Raw genomic sequence first — 12,804 nt, forward strand, 5'->3', positions numbered from 1 at the left:
TCTATCTATCTATCTATCTATCTATCTATCTATCTATCTATCTATCTCCATATTGCTATATTATATGTACATGTTTATATACTGAGTAAATGCAAAATAAATCATTTCAGAGGCAGGAGAGAGCACTGACAATAAAGGAAAGCAGAAAAAACCTCCTGGAGGAATTGAAATTGTAGTTCAGCTTTGAAGGAAATCAGGACTCTTATGAGGTGGAAGTCAGGAAGGAGAACAATTCAGGGAAAGGTGACAGGCTCTACCAAGGCCCAGAGGGAGCAGGTGGACTGTCATTTGTAGGAAAGGTGTATGGATTAAAGAACAGATGAATGGATGGATGAATGGATAGATGAATTGATGAATGTGTGGACGCATGGATGGATGGATGGATGGATGGATGGATGGATGGATGGATGGATGGATGGATGGATGGATGAAAAAATAATTATGATCTCTCTCTGTGCAAAGCTCTGGGACACAGAAAGGAAAGAAACTTTTCATGTTCTCAAGGAGCTTACATTCTAAGATGGAGAAGCAATAAATCTCTGAGATCTCATCTTTGGTACAGAGGGAACATCTCAGTGAATGTTAGTGTATGGTGACAAGTTAGATGGAACTCTGTGTCCTTGGCTGCCATCTCAAATAGTAAAGCCACGTCCCTGCCTTTGAATTGTTTGATGGTGCTCCAGGCTCCTCTGTCAAGAGGGTTCATTTAAAGTCTTCTGCAGCTGTGGGCTCTGAGAGGGTGACTCATTTACCATCCCCCAGCCTCTGTTTCCTCCTATGCTGTCTTCAGAATTCACTTTCCAGGGATCTGAGCCTTACACTTCCCTATAAACATCAGCTCTTATCTTTGAAAGAACAGAAGGGCAAGAGAACTGAAGCCAAGCAACTGTCCCAAGTCATACAGTAAGGAAAAGGGAAGTTTGTCCTAGAGACTGACTACTCTGGTGTCTGCTCCTGCCTTCTCAATGCCACTTGTGCTTTACTGTGCTTCCTGTTTGTATTTCTGTTTTCCCACTGGGCTCAGATTCCTAACAGTGGTCCTGATGACAATGCAGAGACAGGTCAATTCTAACAAACAGGAACAAAAATGATTGAACTAATGAAAGTAGGTCTATAGAGATTGGAAATGGGTAGAAAATGTAAATAGCATGCAACCAGGGGTTTTTAGAGGAACACGAGAAAGTTTGGGAGTGAGAAACTGTGGAAATATCGCTGGAAGCAGAAAAAAAAGAGAGAAAAAGAGAGAGACTGGGATTGACAGAAAGAAACAGACAGTGAGAAAGAAAAAGAGGGAGGAAAAGGGAAGGAGAAAGGAAGAGGGAGAGAGAGGGATGGAAGGAAGGAGGGAGAGAGACAGAGAGACAGAGAGAGAGACAGAGAGACAGAGAGAGAGACAGAGACAGAGAGACAGAGAGAGAGAGACAGAGACAGAGAGAGAGAGAGAGACAGAGAGACAGAGAGACAGAGAGACAGAGAGAGAGAGACAGAGAGAGAGAGACAGAGAGAGAGAGAGCACTATCCAAAGCAGAGAGAGTGATGCTTTATGCAAATGAAAAAGACTGAAAAGACCCTTGGAATGGTGGGAGCCTTTGTGCTGGCTGAAACTCTCTATTTTTTATTCTGCTTGATAAGTACAATCAAGGGATTTCAATCCATGTCTGGCACCAAGAACTCTTCTCCTCTTCACAGAATGATTAGCAGCAATGTAGAATGGGCTTGCTGACTTAAATGCCTTAATAGAATGAAATCAGGGATGTCATTCCCTGTTTTTAAATGCTGCTTTCCACAGGGAGATGCAAATCGAATATTTTGACATATTGGAATTAACAGCTACAATGGTTTTTCACAAGATATTTTCATATGGCAATTTTCTGTCCTGGGACCCTTTTATAAGCTAAGGATGCTCTCAGAGGGAAACTGTTAACCAAATAGAAATGTTCTAGGGGTCATAAACAATTTTCGAGATGGATTTCTGATTGTTCCTCATCATTTAATGAAACAATTTTTCCATAGAATATCTTTCATGTAGCTCCATGTACCCAGAATAGTTGAGATCCCACAATTTTTCATGTACATCATTATTTACTTCAAAATAAAAGACTAATGACATGTATTTCTTTGTTTTTAAAGCAATTGGGGTTAAGTAACTTGCCCAACGTCACATGGCCAGATATTTTGTGTGGTTGTTAAGTATCTGAGGCTGGAACTGATCCTGGGTCTCTGGACACGGAGGCCGGTGCTCTTACTCACTATGCCACCTGACCACCCCAATGGTATTTCTTTCTTAGAGCAATAACTCTTGCACAAAATGTAGCTTACAACAACTCTAAGATATTAATGGAATCATTGTCAGCCATGCAAGCCCAGGTAAGGCCTTTCACCACATTGAGCCTCAGTTTCCTTCACATACATGTAGAATTGATGCAATCATTGCCTCAGACCTGCATTGAATCAGCCATCTTATTCTTATTTTACAAATACATAAGCTAAGACCCATGAAAAGCAAGAGTTGTGTTTAGTATCATGTAGCTAATTAGCCACAGTGTAGCAGAGCTGGGACTCGGACTTCTTCAGGTCTCTAACCCAGAGATCACTACTTTACCAATCTACTACACAGAAGAACATGAGCTTACTGTCAACTTTGCCCATATGTAGTGACTGGAGGTTTACAAAACACTTAATAGAATTAAGACTGATAATTCTAGGGTTACTCTTCCACAAATGTCCATGACTCTCAGGAACTTTGTCAGTCTTGGGGAGCCATTTTCTCAGACAAAACATTCGAGCTTTTCTTGAACTTGAGCAAGTCCCAGACAAAGTAGTAGAGACAATGACTTAGGGAGGGAAAGGAACTGGGCAACTTACGTCACCTTTCTGGGAATCAATTTCTTATCCTATAAAATGAGAGGTCTCATTGACCTCTTAGGTCCCTGCCAGGTCTAAGTCCATGATCCCATGATCCTCTAACCACAGGGAATCAAGGATGAAGAGTAAAAATGAAACAAACACCAAAGACAGATACCCTAAATGACTCCTTTTGGGTGACTTGTGTGTGCTTAGATTGCCGAAGAGGACAGATAAAATGAATCGTGCAATTTATCCAAATCTCATCTTCATTTTATAGCATCCAGCGCTGCAAACTGTTGCTATTTGATGCTTGGAAAGGTAATAGAGACATGGTAGCTGTCAGTACACAGTGGAGAATTAAATGGAGTACAAAGTGAGTGACATAGTACAAGGCTAAATCCATCCTTCTCCTTCCATTTGCTAACACCCTCACATCACTGTCTTTATCAGTAAAATGTTATTTTTTAATTAGATATTTTTTTGGTAAATGAGTATCCAGCTAGAGAAGAAATACAAAAGATAGTATATGCGGGGCAGGGAGAAACCATCTATATCTTCAAGTCGAATTTATTGGCATGAAATTTTGTGGTATGCTTGGCAGGCATTTGGTCTCATAGCAAAGTAGAGATACGTTTCTGTCAGTTGGCCCTCACTTCCAAGTGGGTCCATAGTCATCTGGCCTTTCAGATCTCTGGCTTCAAGTCGGTTGGGTAAGTTTAAAGGCAAACATTGGAAATGGTTCCCTCTAAACTCACGTAAAATCTATTAATAGCAAGATTCTGTGACTTTCTATTCATCCTTTTCCTTTTGTCATCTTTGAGGATTTAACACCATCAACCACCTATTATAGTGAATATTCTTTCCTCTCTGAGTACTCATGACATTGACATCTCCTGATTTATATTTCTTCTTATCTAGACTTTCCTTAATTTCCTTTTCAGATTGATATCGTGGATAAGGAAGTATACCACCATCACCACCACACCCATACATGCATGTACTGATGCTCTGACTCCTGAACTCCATTCTCTTCCCTCTCCACATAAAATGTCTTGGTGATCTCTTTGCCTCCAAGTGATTCAACTATCATATTATAGATCTCTTCTGAAGCCTGGCATACCCAATTACTTAAAGAACATTTCCAAGAGATGATGTCCCTTAAGCAGCTCAAACTCAACATATCCAAACAAGAATCCATATCTTTCTCCTAAAACTATTCCTTAGTTCTAACCTGCTATAAAGCAACTTTTCAGAGGACTGCTGCTGTAAATACCTTTAGGGTTCTGATTACATAGTACAGTGAACTCTCTATTTATTCAGCAATAAATTAAATAAAAACATTTACAGAAATCAAAGTACAGCATTCACAATGTTATAACATAACCACTTATCACTAAAGTGGCCACATAGTTTCCACCAAAGTGGCCACATAGTTTTAAGCAAAGGATTCATTCAGTAAGTCCCTAACTCAATCATCCTTAAGAAGTAAGCCTCCTTAAGGGGCACAAAGTAAAAAGGTAAAGTTCTCCATCCCTAGGTCACACTGTTTTAATTTCTCAGTCAAAAATTTTTCTTTGTTCTTCACTGGAAATTACTTTCCAATCATCCTTAACTCATTCATCCTTAAGAGGAACAAAGTACAGAGTACAAAGTTCTCCCACACGTAGATCACAGTAAATCATGAATTTGTCAATCTGAACTAAGTGCCCAATGAGAGATCTTTTCATCTTGACTTGAGGCTGGCTGTCAGACTCAATGGTTCCTCTTCTATGGTCCCAGCTCCTGCCTGAATCTACCCAGCTGTCACCTGGATTCAAAGGTAGGGAGCTCTCAGCTCCTCATCCAGCTCCTCATCCAGTTCCCATTCTATGTTGAAGCTCATGGTGTGCAGTCAACCTCAAGTCCTTCATAGTTTCTGTATCTGGAAAGACAAAGCTTAACAGAGCCAAAACAACATACATTCACATTTCTGGCACCATCATCAATTCACTATCTGCCTGTAAAATCAACACAGACACACATACAATGTCTGAGTACACAACACAAAGTATCAATACAGTCCCAGGACCTCTGAATCCCTCCTCCAGTACTTCTGTAAACAGACAACAAGAAAATCCTCTTCCAGGGCTCCAGTAAGGTCCTGGGGCTTCTGTACAAAGTATCACAAACAAAAATCAACACAAACAGAACAGACCTGGCCACCACAAATTTCCCCTTCTCAATTCTGCCACCACAAGGCTCTCTATTCAGTTCTGTTCTTTTCCCAGCTTGGGCTTTTCCTTATATATGGTCATTAACCTCCTTCCTGTTGTATCAACATATTCCTTGCACTGTGGAGTTCACAAGTTCTGTTTCTTAAGAAAGACTTGATATAATCAGGGCAAGGCTCAAAGGTACTGGAACTGAACCAAGGTGCTAAATAGTTAAGTAGCTGAAACAAGATGCTAAGTACTTCTTTGCTTGCCATTACACCTGCCTAATTTATGTTTATTCTGCCAGTCAGTTATATTCTCAACTCTTCAAAATCACTTCCAATTCCTATTTCCTCTGAATACTGGAAGAATATAGATGATGTAGATATATATGTATATATATAATACACAATATATACTTACATATATACATGTATGTACACCTACATACATATATTCATTAAATACATACACACGTGTATGTGTGTGTGTGTGTGTGTGTGGTAGTCATGGATAGGGAAAAAATATTTATAAGGAGAAGAATCTCAATCTTGCGTGTGTTGCTTCCTACCGATGTGATCTTGGACAAGTCACTTAATCTCTCCAAGTCCCAGCTTCCCTATCTCTAAAATGAGATTGCTGTGCTAGATGGCCTCTTACCTCTTTTCCAACTCTAAAGCAAATACTTTTCCACTCTGAAGGATATTTCGAGTCAAGATGTCCGTAGGGAGAAAGAAGGAGCTGTCATTACTGGTTGCTCCTTTGCATAATATAGACACTATTTTGTTTTAAGCTAGATAATGTTTATTTACAAGACAAGAATTTAGAGTAATCTCATTTTCTCCTCTTGGAAGCTTGTCACTCTGGTTGCTTCCCTCCAATGCCACCCCACTTCCCACAGGACTTAGAGATGGGTTGACAACTGGGGTAGCCCATTGGTCAGTTGATAGCCTTCCTTGTTCTCTGGCCATTGACTGGCCCAGGCTTACTGCCCATATGGTCAAGACTCATCATCATCTTTAGATTGTTTTTTTTTTTCAGAGCCCCTAGTGTTTGCTTTGCTTGTATCTCTTCCCGCCATAAGAGCTGGGTTCTTGAAATGATGTCAGGAGCTCATTCATGTGTATACATGAATTCCAGCATTTTACTGATACTCTTGTTAATGGTGAAAACCTCTTTATGTATGCACTAGTCCAAACTCTTTTTTGCTTCATGACTTTTTATATAGAACAGCCTTATATACAATGTTAGAAGCTACTATGGTGGAGGACCTAGAACCCTGGATTTAGAGTCAGAAGACCTGGGTTCAAGTCCTGACTATAATACTTATTAGCTGAGTAAAGCTGGCTAAGTCTTTTCCCCCTCTTTGTGGCTTCTTCTCTGTGACTCAGTTTCCTCTCCTGTTAAATGGAGCAATTACCCTTTGAGATTGTTGTAAGCCTCAAACAAGGCTATGTATATGTAGTGAGGGACAATATTATGGAATATGTATCAAAATAGACACATAAGCCATGATAATTTTTGGTGGGCACATGTGCTCTGGTTCCTTGTCAAAGGATCTGCATGACCAGAAGCTGTTAGTGCATGCCTTATGGCCTGTTATGGGAAAAGGGAATGGGGAGGAAGGTCTAAAAGGTTAATTATTAAATCAGGAAGAGTAACAGCAAGAAGGGAAGACTTCTCTGTCAAGATGACTCTTTGTTGGGACATACAACTCTCCCTTAAACTTTCAGAAATATGGGAGGGTGGGGAGGAGAGGAGAGGGAGATTTCTTTGCAAACAATGGTGACTGTACCTGAAGGAACATGGACTTGTCTAAGTCAATCTGAGACAGGACCTGAGGTCTCCAATTGCCTCTTCGCTTTTCTGTTTCCTTTCCCTGAACAAAAGGCCTTAAAAAAAACTATGACAGATGGACCTTTCCAACTTTGGTATCTGCTTCATCCAACTAGATCCATCTCTCAAGGATGAATCACACACAGCTGAGTGGCCAGAAGACAAGGGTCTTGAGCTGCTTATTGGTCAGTACAGATCTGCAGAGAATGAAAACTGTCTCTTCATTAGTCCCCCAATTCACCCATTACCTTCACCTCCTAAAGGAGCATAATAAATGTATTGGGTCATGGTTTGTTTTGACTGATTTTCAATGCATATTAATAAGTGTTTCATATTTTAATTTTATTTATATTGAACGAAAGAGATCACTGGCTTATATATGATGCTACTTGGGGTATTGAGTATTAGTTCTTTTTTTTTCCCCTGAAAAGGAGCCTGTGAATTTCTTTTAGGAGAGACACTAGGCATGAGCTATACCTAACTTTATTTTAGAGACTTCTTGTCATTCCCTCCCTAAGTCAAATTAAGTGAAAGTAAGGTTGACTCATTCCCATTTGCCTTCCTGTTCTTCCCCTCCATTGTAACAGTTTTCCCTTGCCTATTTTATATGAGATAATTTATCCCATTCTGTATCTCCGCAACTTCTCTCATTATATTCCTCTCTCATGTCTCAACTTCACCTTTTTAGTATCATCCCTTCCTATTCAATTGGTTCTGTGCTCTCTGTCTACATATGCCTGTATGCATATATACAAACACTCACATATGTATTCATACACCCATATACCCTCCTATATAAATATATATATATATATATACATATATATATATATACACACACATTTATAGTTCCTTCAAATATCCTCATACTGAGAAAAGTTTCATAAGTTACAGTTATCATTTTTCCATGTAGAAATGTAAATATTTCAACTTTGATAAGTGCCTTATGATTTTTTTCCCTGTTTACCTTCTCATGCTTCTCTTGCTTCTTGTATCTGAATGTCAAATTTTCTATTCAATTCTGGTTTTTCCATCAAGAATGCTTGAAAATCCACTATTTCATTGAATAGCCATATTTTTCCCTTGAAACATGATACTTAATTTTGCTGGGTAGGTGATTTTTGGTTTTAATCCCAGCTCCTTTGATGTCTGAGAATATTATATTCCAAGCGCTTTGATACTTGTGTAGAAGTTGACAGATCCTGTGTTATCCTGATTGAATTTCCAAAATATTCAAATTGTTTCTTCTTGTCTGTTTATAATTTTTTCAACTTGATCTGGGAATTCTGCAACCTGGATATAATATTCCTAGGAGTTGTCTTTTTGGGATCTTTTTCAAGAGGTGATGGGTGGATCCTTTCAATCTCCTTTTTTTGCTCTCTGCTTCTAAAAAAAGTCAGGGAAATTTTCCTTGAGAATTTCTTGAAGGATGATTTCTAGGTTCTTTTCTTGATGATAGCTTTCAGGTGTGCAATTCCAGGTCAGTGGTTTTTCCAGTAAGATATTTCACGTTACTTTTTGTTCTTTCATTTGTTTGGATCTGTTTAATAGTATCTTGATTTCTCATAAAGTCACTAGCTTCCATTTGCTCCAATCTACTTCTGAAGGAGTGCTTCTCTTCAATGAGCTTTCGAGATTGTTTTTCCATCTGGCAAATTAAGCTTTTTAAGTCTTTCTTCTCTTCATTGCCTTTTTGAGCCTCTTTTGCCATTTAAGCTAGTCTATTTTTTAAGGTGTTATTTTCTTCAATCAGGTTGTTGACTCTCTTTTCATGATTTTTTTCATCATTATCATTTCTCTTCCCAATTTTCCCTCCACTTCTTTTATTTTGTTTTGAAAATCCTTCTTAAACTCCTCTATGGCCTTTAACCAGTTCAATTTTTCTTGGAAGCTTTTGGTGCAGGAGTTCTGACTTCATTTTCTTTCTCCTTTTCCACATTTTGATCCTTTTTGTCCCCCAAAAAGGAATCCAAAGTCAGATTGCTGTGCTTGCTTGCTTCCTTTGCTTGTTTATGTTGCCACTCAGTTATTTGACTTTTGAAATTTTAGCCCGTATAATTTTGCTTCCAGAGAGGATAGCTTTGTCCAAAATTGCTGGGTTTTTCACAGCTGCAAGAGCTATTAGTTGGGTGTTCTCTCAGAAGCCTCCACTGGCTCTGGCACCTGGTCACCCCCCCCCCCAGTACCTCTACCCTATACAGTGATCCAGAACCAAGCAGGTTAAAGCAAGTGTGATTACCTCTCAGAATGGTTGCTTGGTCCCCCTACAATCTGCAGGCCAGGAGATCTGAAGCAGCCATACAGCAGTGGCCACAGCACCTCACCTGCTTTTCCCTGTAGGGGCAGAGGCTGTAATGTACTCCCAGACCTCCTGTACCCACAAATTCCACACGAAAGTCTCACTCTGTCTTTGTCATTTATGCATTGATAAATCTGGAAACCATCACAACTTTTGGTGATCTATTTGCCAGAAGTCTCTCCAGCTAGGCCTGGTCATGACCACCCTGAGGCTAAAACCACAGACTCACATGGGGCTGGACTCAGCTCCCAGCATGCTGTGATGGACCCTTCTTGCCAGCATGCTGGGCTGTCTTCAGCAGGAGTTCTGTTTCTCTCTGTCACTTTGTGGGTTCTGCAGCTCTAAAGTTTGTTTAGTGTCATTTTTATGGGTATCTGAGGTGGTTATGGAGGGGCCATACAGATTTTTCCTACTTCTAAACTTCCATCTTGTCTCCATCCCCTGGATGGTACTTCTTATCATAATAGCTATGTAGTTTAACAGACAACCACCAATCTTGGTTTATTAGCAAATATGTCTTTAAGAGTCACTAAGCTGGACCCAGAGTTGATCAAGTGTAGGAGTATATTCTGAGTATCTTTCTTGAAAATGGTCAGTACTTTTCATGGGCCAAGGTTCTCCCTGGAATGACAGTTCATCTTTTTTTAAACAATATCATGTTTTTTTGTGTAATTTTATGTGACTCTGAATAATAGAATGTCAGTTCCCCAGGGATTTGAGTTGGGGGTTGCTTAAAATGCAGTGGAGATGCATGTGGGGGCAGTGAGGAGATTGTAAGTTATTTCCAAATTGAAGCTGCACAGGATAATCAGGGTAAATGATGAAATCAGAGAGTGGCATGGCTGAGCACTGAGTTATATCAGTGCTAACCGAGGTTCTCCATTCGCAGCAATGCCACATCATGCCATGAGGAGGAACGTCTCTACAATGTTGGGCGAAGCATTTGTGAACAATTGAAAATACAATATCCACAAAATTCACATCAGATAAAAGGGAATTGCAATAGTGCCATCTGCACCACTGAGGGGATTACTCACATTGGAAGGGCTCAGAGATAGAGCAAAATCACAAAGTATGTGCAGTTACCATGTCAGGAACTAAGGGTTAATGAAACAGAGTGGGATAGTCCAATGAGAAGGTCAACTCATGTGCACTGACCTCTAATGAACCCAGCTCAAAATGAAAGGTTGGTCTTCAATGGTGTAATAAGAATGTAAATTTTGAAGATCTTCCCTGCCCCTAGGCTAATGTGCACCTGAAGCCTGGGGTGGGGGAGGCTTGTTTTTCAGTAGATACTTCTTGATTGGCCAGTGAGTCAATAAGGTTGTTACATTCTCTGAGCCAGGAGAAGGCTATATAAGCCCTGATGTGTAGCTTTGTTTTTGGGACTCACTTTGAGAAATGTTCTGTGATTTGATCTGAATTCTGGGAAGCCGTTGTTGAGAGTCCCCCGGCTTTGAAAAACCCAGAATGTGGAAACCCAGATGTTGACTGGGTATGGATGTAATGGTTGGACAGTTTGGAAATCTGTCTACTTGATGTTTCTGTCTTGATAATTATGCCTGTATACTTTGAGGTTCAGGGTGCTGACCTTTTCTCCTGAACAAGGTAAATGATATATGTCTGACTGATTAAAGTAAGCTTGTTAACCCATTTTGAGTTGCTTTCCTTTAGCAAAGCAGATCCAAGAACCTGTGGTAGCTGCAAACCCTGAGGACGCTTGGGGTGCTTGCTGCTACAAATGGTAAGGGGGAAAAAAGGTTTTTAGAAAGCTCTATAGAGGAAAAGAAGGGTGGAAGGCATAAGACTAGCAGATGGCAGAGAGAAAACAGAGACACACACCCTTTACTTGCTTCTTTGGTTTTGACTGAAAACAATCTTTGAACTGCCAGGTACATAAAAATAGTTACAGAGAATTGGACCTAACTATAAACTAGGGGAGAGTGAGAGAGTGCCAAATGTCCCTAATGACTTCCAAGTCACAGGATGAAGAACATTTACACACTGAAATCTGGAAAGATCTTGATGATTTTTTGGGGGGAGGGAGGAATGGACAGGATGAGTTATACCACAGGCCTGGAGAAGGGCAAGTGTACTTTAAAAATACAAATGGAGTAGTCTTCAAATTTTAAGTTATTAATATTGACTTTGATTCTTTGGAAAATTCTGGAAAGTATTATAAATGGTCTAGTTTGTAAGGTTTTAGAGAGAAAAGTAGCAGTCACTGAGTCAGTATGGGCTCATCAAGAAGAAGTCATGCCGAACTAATAGTATTTCTTTTTGTGGCAAGTGTTAACAGAATGATAACAGTAACAGACATAGTGTGCCTGAGTTTCCTGGGGTATCTGACAAAATCTCTCCCATCCTAGAAAATAATATCACATGGCATTTGTGCAATAATAACTTACAAAATACTTGGCATATAGATTCTTACCTGAGTCTCACAAAAACCTTGTATTACAAATGATAGCAACATTTTAAAGATGAGGAAAACTGAGGTTCAAGAAAATGAAGTTACTTGTTCATGGCCATACAATCAGGAAATGTCAAATTCAGTATTGGATAATGTCTTTTTGGCTTCCAGTCTATCCTTCTAACAATGTAACCACTTTGTTTGACTGAAAGGTGGAGGAGAGGGTGTTCCTCAAGATGGGCTGGGCAATCAGGATCTTTAGGAGGATTCTGAATTAATCGATTGGGTCCCTTGATGAAGAAAGGAAGCAATTGGCAACATGGACCATCACTAGTGGAAGGCTACCAGGATCTTTCTTTCATTCAGCCTCTACTTCTTACTATTCTGATCAAGAACTTGGGCCAAGAGAAAGTTGTATGGCTGTGAGATTCAAAGGTGACATTAAGCTAAGTGATATCAAGTGTGTTTTGACAGTCAAAGCTGGTGTTAGTGCATGGCCTGAGAGCTAGGAACGCTTCAGGTCGTGTCTGACACATTCTAGCTGTAGGATGTCCAATGAGGCCTCAGTGCCTCAGATACTGTTCTAGACTGAGAACTGGAGAGGATGTGTCATCTGCATCAGTGCAGGGTATTTGGTCACCTGGGACTTTTCTGTCCCAGTGAAACCACAGGTGCAGTCACCATCTGTCTGTCTGTCTACCTATTATCTATCTTCCATCTCTCTAGGTAGTCACATGTAAATACTTTATAATTCCACATATGCATACATATGCAGCTTGAACATGCATATAAACATGTTTCCATGCACCCAGACACATGCATGGGTGTAAATGCATACACATATGTGTAAGTACACATACTTATGTACATAATTTATATATACACGCATGGGTATACATGCAAGGTTGTTCACACATATGGCGATGAGCTTATCTACATGCATGTGTGTAGCTCTATGTGTGCTGGATACACATACATATACACATGTGTGCATACAATTATTGCATGTTTACATGTATGCATGCAATATAGAATAAAGGAGATGTGTCTAGAAAACAGTTAACATTAGAAACAACAGCAAAAATTAGGGACTTAAGCAGTCTGCAAATCTCTTTATAGGTCACTAATGTCCTATGAATGTCATAGTCTCCTAAAATAGGGACGGCTTAGCCTGCTTTATTTTATCTCAGTCAGACTTTGCTTATAGATAGTTTACA

At 39.8% G+C, this 12,804-nt stretch overlaps 1 long non-coding RNA gene across 1 annotated transcript in view; it reads left to right on the top strand.

The window, feature by feature from the left end:
• Window positions 1–10,390: 10,390 nt before the first annotated feature.
• Window positions 10,391–12,804, top strand: part of LOC138165143 (uncharacterized) — a 131,265-nt gene continuing 128,851 nt past the window's right edge. The window contains exon 1 of the long non-coding RNA XR_011169275.1: window positions 10,391–10,497. This is a non-coding gene — a long non-coding RNA (uncharacterized lncRNA). The remainder of the gene's footprint in view (window positions 10,498–12,804) is intronic.

The sequence above is a fragment of the Petaurus breviceps genome, unplaced genomic scaffold (assembly GCF_028583685.1).
Source record: "Petaurus breviceps papuanus isolate PSGF00001 unplaced genomic scaffold, PetGlider_PUasm1.0 208, whole genome shotgun sequence".
Classification (NCBI taxonomy): domain Eukaryota; kingdom Metazoa; phylum Chordata; class Mammalia; order Diprotodontia; family Petauridae; genus Petaurus; species Petaurus breviceps.